Source organism: Arvicanthis niloticus, chromosome 13, assembly GCF_011762505.2.
Source record: "Arvicanthis niloticus isolate mArvNil1 chromosome 13, mArvNil1.pat.X, whole genome shotgun sequence".
Classification (NCBI taxonomy): domain Eukaryota; kingdom Metazoa; phylum Chordata; class Mammalia; order Rodentia; family Muridae; genus Arvicanthis; species Arvicanthis niloticus.
In genome coordinates, this window is record NC_047670.1 from 34,264,926 (window position 1) to 34,278,869 (window position 13,944).

The following is a 13,944-nucleotide window of genomic DNA, read 5'->3' on the forward strand; positions in this document are numbered from 1 at the left end:
AATAAATGACTAAGCAAACATCGCTGGTATAGCTAGTAAGCCAGTCAACTCCTTTGTTCTTTATTTTCCTTCAGCCATTTTTCTGTGTGTGCATGCTGGTATTTTCCTGTCCCGTTCTCTGCATTATCTCTTGCCACAGGGTCTCTCCCTGACCATGAAGCTCTCCATTTTGCTAGGTTAGGAAACCAGGGAACCTCATCGACCTGTTTCTCCTTCCCACCCAAAAGTACTCAGGAATGATTTCCCATGAAGCTGTGCGGTTATAACCTAGCTTTTTACTGGGAATGCAAACTCTGGTCCTTCTGTTTGGGCTGCAAGCACTTTGTACACTGAGCCATCTCCTAGGACAGCTGGGCCATTGGGCTTTTGATTGCTTTGTTATCCAGCAATAGAGAGCTGCAATATGTTTTCAAAATGACTAAAAGGAAACATCATTCTGTACGGATGTGAGGACAGTGAGGCTCATTAAAATCTTAACATGTTCAAAGGTGTGCAGCTATAGTGGATTCCAAGAGCCATCTAAGATGCAACTAAGGCCATGTCAATGACATATGTTTTCAAAATGACTAAAAGGAAACATCATTCTGTACGGATGTGAGGACAGTGAGGCTCATTAAAATCTTAACATGTTCAAAGGTGTACAGCTATAGTGGATTCCAAGAGCCATCTAAGATGCAACTAAGGCCATGTCAATGACAGGACCCACAACCTTCCCACTAGACACACGATGTCCTGCTTAGTTAAGAGGTTCTGATTAGTGTGGCACCTGTTCAAATTACTCAGGGCCTTTTCTTTGCTGGTTATTAAATCTCAAAAATGCTGCCCTTGCCTGGGAGCACAGAATGAGAACAGGAAAGAATTCTAATCAGCTTTGGAGAGGTTGAGTCTTCCATGTGTGGGAAACAACCCCCCCCCCAGCTTTGCTTTCCTGGCCACCCAACCTGGTTTACTCTAGATATAACCAGTACTCGAGGCAGAGCCACAAAAGTGACAGCTGGCCCTGCCAGGTCTCCATGGCATATCAGAGCACAACCAGAATCAGCTGTCAGCAGGCATGCCCCACAGGCCAAACAAAAACCACGCTGGCAGTCACACATTTCCTCTCCCCCAGTACCCCTCACCTTTCTCTCGCTTTGTAGTTTTTGCTCTCTGGTTTATTGCTTTGGAATGCCCCTTGGAGTATTATTCTGGAATTAAATTTCTTCACTTAATTCAGTGTTTTCCTCTTGGAAGAGAGTTTTTATTTCCTGAGCTTGATGCTGGACAGTCAAGGAGATGATTTTATTTTTCAAGACTCCCTTGTGTCTCCATGGTTAAAGGCATGACAAATTCACAGTATGCCCTACCAATTATGGAGACTCTGCCTCAAGCCTGGATGGGAGAAACAAAGTGATTCTGCATAAATTTCAGTCGGCACATTCATAGCAAGTGGGCAAGGCAGTGACCCAATTCTGCTAGAATGGATGTTGATCCTTTAGGGCAAAGGATGAAAAGACTTGACATCAATTTTTCCAAGGGTTGAGGACATGGTGTCTTTGTGCCTTCATGGCTGAATCTGGAAACGTCTTCCTTACCTTAGTCTCCTTTTCAGCAGGATACCCCTGTGTTGGTGTCTTAGTTAGGGCTTCTACTGCTGCAACAAAACACTGGGACAAAACTTAAACTTTCATATTGCTGTTCATCACTGAAGGAAGTCAGAACAGTATCTCAGCAGGGTTGGAACCTGGAGGCAGAAGCTGATGCAGAGGCCATAGAGGGATGCTGCTTACTGGCTTGCTTCCCATGGCTTGCTCAGCCTGCTTTCTCATAGAACCCAGGACCATCAGCCCAGGGATGGCACCACCCACAATGGGCTGAGTGATCTCCATTGATCACTGAATAAGTGCCTTACAGCTGGATCTCATGGAGGCATTTCCTCAAGTGAGGCTCCTTCCTCTCTGATGACTCTAGCTTGTGTCACATTGACACACAAAACTAGCCAGTAGAGCTGGCATTCTCAGTTCAGCTTTTCTTTTTTAAGGGAATTTTTATTTTTATAAGCTGAAGCTTTCAGTAGTTGGGGAATCTACCCTCAAGAAACATTTCCTACTGTTCCAATGCAAAAGCACATAGTGTCTCTTTGATGGCCCTAATCTCTTTTCCACCTACAGCAGATTGTTGGCACCCATTCTGCAAGGTCGGTTCCCAGCCACACCCTCTCACCTTTCCTTGCACACATCCCATATCTTTCTGCTCCGAATTCTTATTTTAAATCTCAGCACATGCAATGAGCAATAACGATGCCACAACCTGAATATGAGGCTGTCTTGAAATTTTCACCTCCCAACAAAATTAATTCTGTAACTTTTGAATTCAGCTTCATTCAAATTCTCAGGGCTTTGGCAGAATGAACCAGATTTTTCTACCATAATATAACATAAAAGGGGCCTCAAGCTCCCTTTCTGGAAAAGTCCTTGTTCCCTCCCCCATGAAACCTTGTAAGCATGGTTTATAGCACTCTAAGGCTTCCCTAGCTGTAGTTCAAAAATATTCCATATTCCTCCAAAAAAAATCAGTAATCCAGACCTAGGAAAAGAACTACTTAGAACCTGGATAACCTTGTAAAATACAAAATGTGTTCCCCCTATAATGATAGACTTCCCTCAATAACCCACACCTCCTAAAGTATCTATCACCTTCTAAAATAGTGCCACCAAATGGGGTCCAAGTGCTCAAACACATGGAGGACATCTTCCAGATAACTCAAGACTTGAATGAACTATGTATATGAAGAACTCTGAAGACCTTACTAGTCTTCTTAATCTTTTCACTGCTGTTGTTATTCATTTAAATATTCTTGGAGTATCTGTGTATATGCTGTTAATGTCTATTTAAAAAAAATTTATGTATGACTCAAATAAGAGGATGCACGTCAACTACTGAGAGTGGTGCTTGGAATCTGACATGTGCTCAGTAGCTAGTGGCTATTCTGATGGTACCAGAGTAAGCAGTAGAAGTTCAGAGCAGTTTTAGATTCTAAGCACTGGAGGAGGAAAGCCCATGTGATTACTATATACAGTTTATTTCCTTTTGTATCATTTGGGTGTTGACAGGAGGCTTTCATATAAAAGTCTTTCCTTACCATTTCAGCAAATTACAAATCTTAACACCCATAAGCATCGGCTCAGAGATACAATAACTCCTACAGCCTCAAACCCTCCCTAGCTTTCCCTCAGAGAAATAAAATATCTGTTGAGTATTCATTAGTTTCAAAGTCAAAGCCTGGCTTCATTAAGTTTCCAGGAGCTGTGGCATTGCTCCCTGCCTGAGGATTAATGACGGATGGTCCCACGCTTCTCCCTTACATATGCTAGCTGGGTTCCTGACAGAGCACTTCCACTAACATTGCCAGTTTACTCCTGAGTGCATGTACTCCTCTCTCTCTCTCTCTCTCTCTCTCTCTCTCTCTCTCTCTCTCTCTCTCTCTCTCTGTATAAAGTAGAAGCCAGGCTTGGGTTGGCAGTCATAAGATATCTCTCTTACTCCTTCCCACCAGGGATCTCTGTCTTAATCTAAGAGACTGGTAGGCAGCTGTGCCAACCTCTAGCATCTGTCACTACTTCAGCAAATGTTGTTCATATTTCCTTCGAGATAAATGCCACAGCACGGCCCCATTCTCGATACATCACTCACTGCCAAGAGGAGAATGTTATAGAGTTTCAGGTAACAAGGTGGATAGAACAGATGTGGTTATTCCTGCTCCTTCAAAAGTCTCAATGAAAACACAGTAAACATTGTCTACAGGCATTGTGTCAATGGGAGAGAGGATAGAGGAGAGCTTGGTGGGCTAAAATCTAGAGATCTGGAAAACATATAAGCCAGTAAGAACTCATGTAACAGACCTGAGAAAGCTGACTTCCAAGCCAACGGTGGGAACAACTCAAGAAGCTGATCAGTTTGCTCTGTGGAGCCCTGGGTATGGCTCACCATCAAAGTGATGTTAAAACAATTTACCAGCAATCAATTGAAAGAGTACTCAAGACACAGCAAGACTTTTCAAAGTCTCCCATCCTATTCCTTCCCCAACCCAAGCAGAGGTAAGTTCATTCCTTGGAAAGAATAAAGCATATTGGAATCCTTAAGCCATGAGCTTAGAATCAGCCTAAGTGTCCAATGTGACCAAATAACTAAGCTTATTAGCTAAGCTAAAGAAAGGGGAGCTTATAAGATTAAAGAAGGAGGCACAAAAGAATCTAGAAGTTTCTTCCCAATGCTGATGGGCATGAATTTCTAAACTAGAAGGGCACGTTAAATGTTCAGAACAACAGAGGAGTTGCATGTTAGGGTTAATCACCTCTAATTTCAAAGACAATATTAAGTTAAAGATACAAGACTGAACATTTCAAAAAGAACTCTTCAGATTCAAAGTGAGTCTGGATCTCTCCATAACCATTCTAGAAGTGAACAGCTACAGATCTGGGGATCTGTAGAAAGGGTCTGTGAATAGGAAAAGGCATTAACTAAACATGAGGTGGAAGAAGAGTATTTCACGTGTGAAGGGTCTTGCTATGGCTTGAATCTCTTTTGTCTCTTAAGATCTGATGGGCGCTTTGGTCCCTGGAGCAGGAATGCATGAAGTGGTAGAACCATTAATGGATGAGACCTTGTAGGAACTAATGAGATAGCTGAGGGGAGATGGCTCTCACAAGCAAGCAAAGCAAACTCAATTCCAGCCTGTCTAGCCTTCTATATAGCCATATGGTCTCTCCTAATATATGCTGACATTATAATGTTATCCACTACGTGGTGCCATATGTAGCCAAGAGGCCCAAGAAGCTACTGGTACCTGTGCTAGTGAACCTCTAGAATTGGGTTGAATTGCTCTGCCTCTTTAAAAAAAAAAAAAAATGCAATTACAGGTATTTTGTTGATACAAACAAAAGGTTACCATTCTAAAATTATAAGGTGAACCAAGAAAAAGAAGGTAAGGAAGCTTTGAAATAAGAATATTAATCTGATAGTGAGAAAGGGGACTCCGGGGAAGATGGGGAAAGAGAGATTTGAGTATAGTTGTGAAATCAGACTACAGTTAAGAAGGGGAAAAAGTAGTCCACGTGAGAACAGCTCAGACAGGCACAGGAAAGACGACCAAATGACGTGATAGCATGCCTGATGTGAACTAATGCACTAGGGAGAAATTTAAACTATTAAGCAATTTGGAATGAATTAATGACAGAAATCAAAGTGGTTACCAACTCCAAGCTATCCTGATGCCGTACAAAACAACAGAAGTAATCATGCTTCAGTTGTGAATAGTGTTTGTGTAGATGGAATATTGTATTCAGTAATGATTAGCTTGAGAGAATTACAAGTGGGATAATGACTGTGCCAATGAACTCCTGTGTTCAGCGAAGATGTGTGTCCATCATTTGTTGACATCAGCAAGTCTCAGGGAAGTTTCTGATTCACGATCAGTAATTGTGCAATAGCAGCCATAATTGGAGCTGAAATATAATGCTTAAAGTTAGGCATACACTTAGCAGTATCACAAGGGTCATGTCAAAATAACCAATGAAAAGTGTTGAATATGCTGGTTCTAGGAAACAGAGAATTATGGGGGCAGGAAGTATGCTGGTTTTCAGCTGGACTTTCAAAATTGTTTGATCTGAAAGTTGCATGTAAAACTTTGATTTAAAAAAAAATAGAATGAAATTTTGAAATGATCCTGCATCCACAACAAATTAAAAGATTGAGTCTAATGTGACTACCCTCTGCATTGAGCACACAGAGAGAGAGAGAGAGAGAGAGAGAGAGAGAGAGAGAGAGAGAGAGAGAGCCATTTGGATGGTCTATTCTGTGAAGCATCTAAAAGCATGAAAATATTTCAGGGAAGTGTTAATGATGGCCGGTGCCAATCTGTCTTTTGTAAATAATTTATCAGTCAAAGTATACTAATTAGAGATAGGAGAGGCAATTGATACAACAGCCCATCAATCATCAGCATTGCTGCTCATCTATTGAATACAGCACTAGACATTCAGCATTCTGGGAACTGAGAAAAAAAACAAGTATATGATATAGTTCCTGGCACTAAAATCTTATTATTCCAGGAACCATATGGGGCATAAACATCTATGAAGTCAGATGGCAGCTCAAATTTATAAATACCATGTTGCTAAAAAGTTAAAAGTTACAAAATGATGCCTGTAACTTTTGTGAAAAGCACCACAGAAATATTGTTTAGAAAAAAAGATAGCACATGACGCAGGGGATGAACCTCTGCAAAGGAGGTCTGGAAAGTGCTAGAAAGATGGTCTGGACTTGCATGTATGAGGTGAAGTGGGAAGACTTGGACATGTGGACCCAGGAAAGCAAGAGGCAATTTTGGCACCATGAGAAGATTGCATGGTCTACACAGACATCTAAGGAAGCAGGTATCTGCTTATCAAAATGCAAAGGCAGATAGCTGCTGGCCTGCAGAAAACAACTCATTCCGAAGCAAGTAACTCTGTCACCCATAGTGAAGCCAAGGCTCCTGTGTTCAGCGAAGATGTGTCCATCATGTGTTGGCATCGGCAAGTCTCAGGGAAGTTGCTGATCCATGTGACAGTCCAGAATTCCCTGGAAATACCAATTGCTTGTTATCAAAATCACTAACTGGGCATTGCATAAACTCTTCCATAAACACTAAAACTGCACTTGACAATTTCTGTATGTCAATGACGGCACAAGACTGTGACTTATTAGAGGAGATGTAAATTAAGGAGGTGTAAATATATATTACAAGTTAGAAAACCCAAACATACTACTTTTCCAACAGCCTTCCAACTAAGATTAAAGCTAATTTAATTCAAATGAAAGAGATACACAAGTTAATAGAACAAGCATTTTTTTACATCTATATAATGCTTAGATTTCTTTAATGAAAAATATATCTGTGGGAAGTCAGAACATCGTATACAAAAATATCACCTCATTAAATAAGAAGTGTAACAAGTACTCAAAATACCAAGTTTGGTTTATAATTGAAAAACCTGAATGGATTCAAATATAAGTATATGACCTTCACGACTCGAGGTAAGATGTAACTACGCTGTACCCATGAAAGCCCAGAAGAGGGCAGCCAAGAGCTGCTCCGGTGGACTCTTAGCCCCATACCCACTTAGCACCACAAAGGTCAATCCTCCCTCACCCTGTGCATTGAGAAGCCCAGAATCAGCTTGTAAAGATGTAAAAGTTGGTGAAAGATGCAGACGTGGAGAACGTGGGCCAAAGGAACCCAAGGCAGATGACCAAGAACCACAGAGAAAACAGAATGTAAAATAGAGATAATATAGCCACGGGTTGGAGGAACACGTCCATTCGGGAGGCGAGCAGCTCTGATCAAAAACTTCCCATGGCTCTCTGCTTCCCACCACAAAAGCTCAGTCTAAAACAAGGTCCTGCCATCATCGAACCCTAACATTTTGGGCTTCGCTGGGTTTTTCGTTACACGTTCATTCAAGGTTCCGAGCAAACCAAGAGTATTCCTTATGACTTTCTTTCTCTGTGTCTTTATTTCTCCTGCTTCTTCATTTCTTCATCCAAACAATAAGTCCATGTCAGTGACCGGAAGGAAGGAAATAGGACGTAGCAGAGGAACACTCGCCTTCAAAGCTGCCATGATGAGCCAGATGGTAGTGTGCATCTCATGTGCCACAGTGGACACAAACAAGGAGGTTAGAAGCCAAATCCGGCTGCTAGAAAAGGCTTCTCGGAGGAGGTGGCAATCCCCCTGTAGTTCCCTCTACTCTCCACGTCTGATTCTTCAGGGCACGCTGGAACCATCTGTTATTTTCATCTGCCTGTCTGCCTTTTCTGACTTATTTTTCCCTGTGTCCTTTTGGAAATATGCCCCTCATTTTCTTTAGAGATTAACAGGGTCACAGCTCTGGTCAAACCTTTGGTCCATGGTGGGAGGAAGGTTGTTCACAAAGTATCTCTCCAGACAACTCAATCAGGGCTCCTCCCTGGACCCCACAGCCTCAATTAGGAATGAAGATAGCTCCCTCCTCCTCTAGACTAGATGTCAGCCTGAACAGCAGAAATGGTTTCAGACAGACACAGAACCATGTCTTTCAACTCATAGAGGAATCTGAGATAATAAACTGGAGGCAGAGAAAAGAGAGAGACAGAGAGAGAGAGAGAGAGAGAGAGAGAGAGAGAGAGAGAGAGAGAGAGACAGAGACAGAGACAGAGACAAAGAGACAGACAGAGAGAGACAGAGAGGGAGAGAGAGAGAGAGAGAGAGAGAATTGACCCACTCAAATCCAGGAATTCAGCTGCCCTGAATTAGGGCTAGGCCTGTGCTCAACTGCATAGCAAGAACCCAGCTCATCCAAATCGATATTTACTTTTCCTGAAAGTACTCAAAAGGCCAGAAGCAAGATATGCTCCAGGCTCCACAAAGACATCAAAGACCAGTGTCTTTGTGGAATTTATCAGGAGTATCTCATCCTACTCCCAGGAGGAGACGAAATCCTTATTCCAGACCAGAAGGGAAAAGCCATGTGCCCTGCCTGCATTTACTGTTGCCTCTCCACGTGGCTCATTCCCAAAGAAAAAAAAAATTCCTTGAAAATAAAGCTTGCATTTCTCTATTTCAATCCACTAGCCTAATTACTGGTTGAATTCCATTGGCCCACGCTCATTGGGTCTGACTGCACAGGACAAAACAAAGCTCACACCCCCCTCCTTTTCTTGGGACATGTCTGTCACAACCCATAATTAATCCTTATACTATGTATCCTTCCATGAAAGCCGATCTTTCTTTGCCCTACTGCATCCAGTATTCTCTTCTAGAAGGTTCCAGAGTAACACAGTCAGAGAAACTTCCTAAAGACTACATGTAGTAAGTTAAATAACTGTTAAAGCAAGCTAGTTCCAAACCACCACTGCTCGGTCCACCCTATGGTCCAATGGCCCCACCCCTCACAAGGGTTCATCTTTAATTGTGTGTCTGCCACAGTTAGGTTTTGCTTGAGCTTTACCACCCACATGCAGCAACAAAACTTTACTAAACAGCTAGTGGATGACGAGTGCTTTAAACACTTGAAAAATGTACCCAAGGGGAGAACAGGGACTTGTGCTTTTGGTGCAGCTCAGATTTTTTTTTTTTTACTGTATATATTATTGCTTTTCCTTTATAAACACTTTTAGAAAATGGTAGTGAGGGAATTTGGCATGTAATTTTTAAACACATGTATATCTATTTGGAAAAAAGATGAAAAACTGTATAAACATATATAATTATATCTATAATTTCATGCGGGAGAAATGTTTGAATGTGATGATTGCAGACTCTTACGGAATATATGTTGGTGAATGAAGTCTAGGGGAAAATAACTTTTGCTTGAGTTTGGAAACCACAGACATTATTAAATAATCTTCCTTTCACTGAGATTCTTTTCTGCACTCAACCTTTTACACACCAAAGTGAAGAACTCACCTGCAGTCCTTCCCAGGCCTTCAGCCATTATCCCACCTCCACCCTGCCTCCACTAAAGCTTCCAGAAGAGCAAAGGGTGGGGCCAGAGAGAAACAGGCTTCGCGCGGCAGGTGCACCCACCACTCCACCAGGTGGCAATGGTACCCCCACAACAGCACGGGGAGCAGCTGCTCCCATTGGCAGTTTTAAGGTGGCATTCTCTAAGGACCCTGAACAAGGAATGTCATCTGTCTTCAGCATCCAAAGCCTTGCAAGAAGTAAGTGAATGTCGTCTATTTGGACGTGGTAATAATGAACGAGGGATGCCGTCCTCATTCATAGAGAAGAACATACACGCACGCACGCACGCACGCTCACGCGCACGCACAGGCACAGTGCTTGGTTACTGGTTCAGTTGTCTCCTCTTGTGTCCCTACCGAAACTTTTCTGTGTGGTGCTCGCAAAAGTGTCTAGTGTCATTGAGAAGCTGAACTTTTATTATAATTAATCCCAATGTAAAATTTGAAAACTTATAGTTCAGTTATTGGAGAACTTGAAGTCTGTTTGAAACAAAATAAAGGGAGAATGAATTTGTAGTTCTCAGCTTTAAGTTTAATAAACCTGAAATACAAATTAATTTTTATATAAAAAAATACATTGTCCAATTGAAATGTCAGTGAAATTCATAGAATACTCTGGGCATTTCACCTAAACATGCAAAATGTCTCACTCACAATGTTTCTTCGGGCAATATGTACAAATAATAACATCTTGGATATCTTGGATGCACTAAACTTGTTATCAAAATTGATTTCACATGTTTCTGTTTCCTTTTTATAGCACAGCATCTAGGAACTTTATCTGCCTCTGATTATTACTTTTGTGTCCTGGGGACCAAAATACCTTCTCACAAAAACAACTTGAGAAAGATTTATTTTGACTCAGGGTTTCAACCTGTCCTAGTTCCTAATGGCAGAAGCCTGCGACTCGGTGGAGACTCCTCACGCAGGCATCACCTGACAGGAACAGACAGACAGGGCAAGAGCAGAAGAGAACAGACGGGTGTAATGTTTGAAGTCTTTGTTCTTAATAACCCATTTCCCTCAGCCAAGTCCCACCCTCCAGAGTTTCATCACTCCAAAAAATAGTACTGCCAGCTGACTAACAAGCATTTAAACCATGAGCCTATGAGGGCCAAGCCAGACGGAAACAAACCACATGAATCCCATTTCTTTTGGATATTTTTTTGGATATTCTCGTAGATAGCAGTCTTCCCAATTATTTCTCCAATTGTCTCCTGCATTTGGAAACCAGCCACCCCTGGCAGGGAGGCTCTCCCAGAACCAACAAGAGAGCATCTCTCCTGGCTTCATTCCTGTCACTGTGGCAAAGCAACCTGGGGGAGGGCTGGTTTATTTCATTTACAATCCCAAGTTACAGCTTACCATTGTAGAGAAGTCAAGGCAGGAACTCAAGGAACTCATTTCACATCAAAGAGCACACGGGGAATAAATCCACCCGTGCTTACTTACTCAGATTGCTTTTTACACTCTATTCAGTTCTGGGCTCACCCTATGAAATGGTGCCACCAACGTTCAGGGTTGGTATTGACCCAATTTTTCAAAAATGTCTCACAAGCATGAGCACAGATTAACTTTATCTAAGAAATGCCTCGCTAAGACTCTCTTCCGGGATGACAAAATTACCATAAAGCATCCTCAGCAGAAACTGTTCAGCATTCAGAGGCTTCAGCCATGGTAAGGAAGAGAGAAGAAAGAGGCGGGAAGGACACTTCCGACTCCTGTCTCTGATACCAGGGTCCCAGCCAGTCATAGGCTCCTTACAAACCCACAGTAAGTCCCCTTGTTATCCAGGGATGAGATATACAGGATCCTGGACCTTTCAGGAATACATGAAGCTGTAGAATGGTGGCATGCAGTGCACCTAATTTACCCAAAGGAGAAGAGACACTCCAAAGGCAAAAGATGCAAGGTTGCAATGACGTCAGGCTTCTCGCCAGCTGGCATTCATGGAAGCTCTGCATAGCCTGATAGAGATCACCGCACTGCTGATCCAGGTACATGAGCCTTGGCATCCATCCCCACTCTGAGCCTTAGTTTCTACCTGTGAAAGCTAAAAGGATTTGAATAGCCTCTATTTAAGAGTACAATGGTAACATGACTGCCTTTCCTCTGTGTCACACTGGTAGGCAAGTGGGGTTCCAATCAGATCTTGGGCCAAGGCTTTCCTTCTCTCCTGTAGAACTAACCCAGAATTTCGTTTCTATGTCTAGCACCTTAGTCCAAGACAACTGGACCATAGGGCAAACACTCAGTAAAGCTGTACAGGAAGGACTGCCAGGCTTTGTTCAACAGGGTCGGTGAGTGCTAAATACAGCCCACTTTCCTAGGATGTATTCCCATGCCTCAGAGAGTTCTTATTTCTCTTCCAGGAGACCCTGAGTTGGAAATACACAAGATGGCCCTGGACCCACATCACGTCATAAATGCCAACAGACCTGGAATATCTATAATATAGCTTTCCTGGGTTCCAGTGCTCTGGAGACTGTAGAAGAGAGAGCCCTGCCATTCAACCCAGAAGTCCACAGATACTCAGCTCTGATCTTGTACTGCCACAACTCCCTCAGCCTCTTAGATACACTCCGTGTGTGTGTGTGTGTGTGTGTGTGTGTGTGTGTGTGTGTGTCTGTGTGTGTGTCTGGGCATCAGCAACAGAGGGGAAACTTCACTATGAAAGAAGGAAGGTCTCACTTTTTCAAAGATTACATCCATTTCTAAGATAAGGAACCAAAAATAAGTGTTGGCCGAGTTTCCCACCAGCCACAAGAACTGAGGTGGCATCCAATCAAGCTCAGAAGAACAAGTAAGTGTCAAGCATCTGAGAGGAGATGATCCAAGAGAGCCAGGCTGCCACTTCTTTGGAACACTGACTGCTGTTCCTGATGCCTCTTCAATAGCAGAAAGCTGACACCGCTATGCTCTTGGGACATAAAGTTCCGTTCAAATGACTCCATGCCTGGTTATCCCTCTACAGGGCTCTGACATTGGGACCATCAACAATGAGAGCAGCGAGCCTCACCTCTGCCATTTCACAGGCCTCTTCTCCACATCAGTCAGGAAACATGTTGAGGCTTGTCTCTTATCCCCTGCGAAGCTGCCAGGCAGCCTCTAAATTGGAAGGGTCCCTGATGATCGTGTTCTTCATTGGCCTCCGCTGTACCCTAGAGGCCTCTGCTACACCAGTGAGCACTTATCAGCCCTTAAGTCTGCATTTCTGCATTGTTGCAAAGCAGGACATTAAAGCCAACATTTAGGTTGTTTTCTGTTTGAGGGTCAGCTGAGACTCCAACCTAGCAAAAGCTGTCCGCAGCCTATCTCTGACCCAGGTCTGCCATGACTGTAAAGGACACAGTAAAGAATATATTCTGGAATCCCACTATATCCACCTCCAGAGCCTTATAAGAGTTGGAAAGGTGAAAAGAGGAAGTAGACACGGATCCAGGGAGAAAGCAGCCGATGTCTTGTCCCAGTCATCATATGCGAGAGAGATTCTTTCTCCCCATTCAAATCTAGACACCAGGGCCTCAGCAAGACCCCCTGCATGATTCCCAAGAACACAGAGACTCTGGAGTTCAGTGTCCAACTCACTGTGAAAAATCTAAAGGGCCAGAAATAACGGCTGGATGTTTGCACCAAGCGACAAAGGGTAGAGTGTTGAAGTTCTCAAGTTTATAGGGATGAAGGATACCTAACAGTTTTCACAAACCAGGACTGACCCAAGATGCAAAGCGACCGCATGCCAAGGGCTTGAGGGAGACCAGGTGGAGCGGCTCAAGCAAGTCCCATGTGCTGCAGTGTCAGAGAAAAGGGAAGTACTATACGAATTATCAACCAAAATTCCCGTGTGAGGGAGAGAGAGACTGCTGTCAAATCCAGATGGCAAAATCCTGCCAGTGGAGTCAGTCTTTCCAATCTTTATCCCTGCTCTCCTCTCTTAAATCTTGAGGGTATCAGAGGGGAGGCCCAAGAAGCAGAAGAGGGAGCAGATACCCAGGTGAAGAAATCCAAGACTCAGCAGCCCACTGACCCCATACACAGCAGGGGCCAGGTTCATTCCCCTGAAAGAACATCATCATAACTAAATAAGGCCAGAGGGTTTTATGTACCAAGAGACAAGATGGCTTTTCTCAGCTAAAACTGACTTTTAAAAAAACAAGTCATAGATTCATGTCATAGTTATAAAGAAATAGAAATTTAAAAAAAAAAAAAAAAAGAAAGAAAAGAAAAAGAACAAACTTGACAGGAGCCCCGAAAAGCAACAAACTACAGCTCTCTTCCGTTCCTTCCTACAGCTCCCTGCTCGTTCAACATGATGGCAAAACACACACAATTTCCAAATTGGGATCATATGTTCCACGGTATTCAAATCTTTCCCTCAAAGAATAATACATCATCAAGTTTTTCTCTTGGAAGAAAATA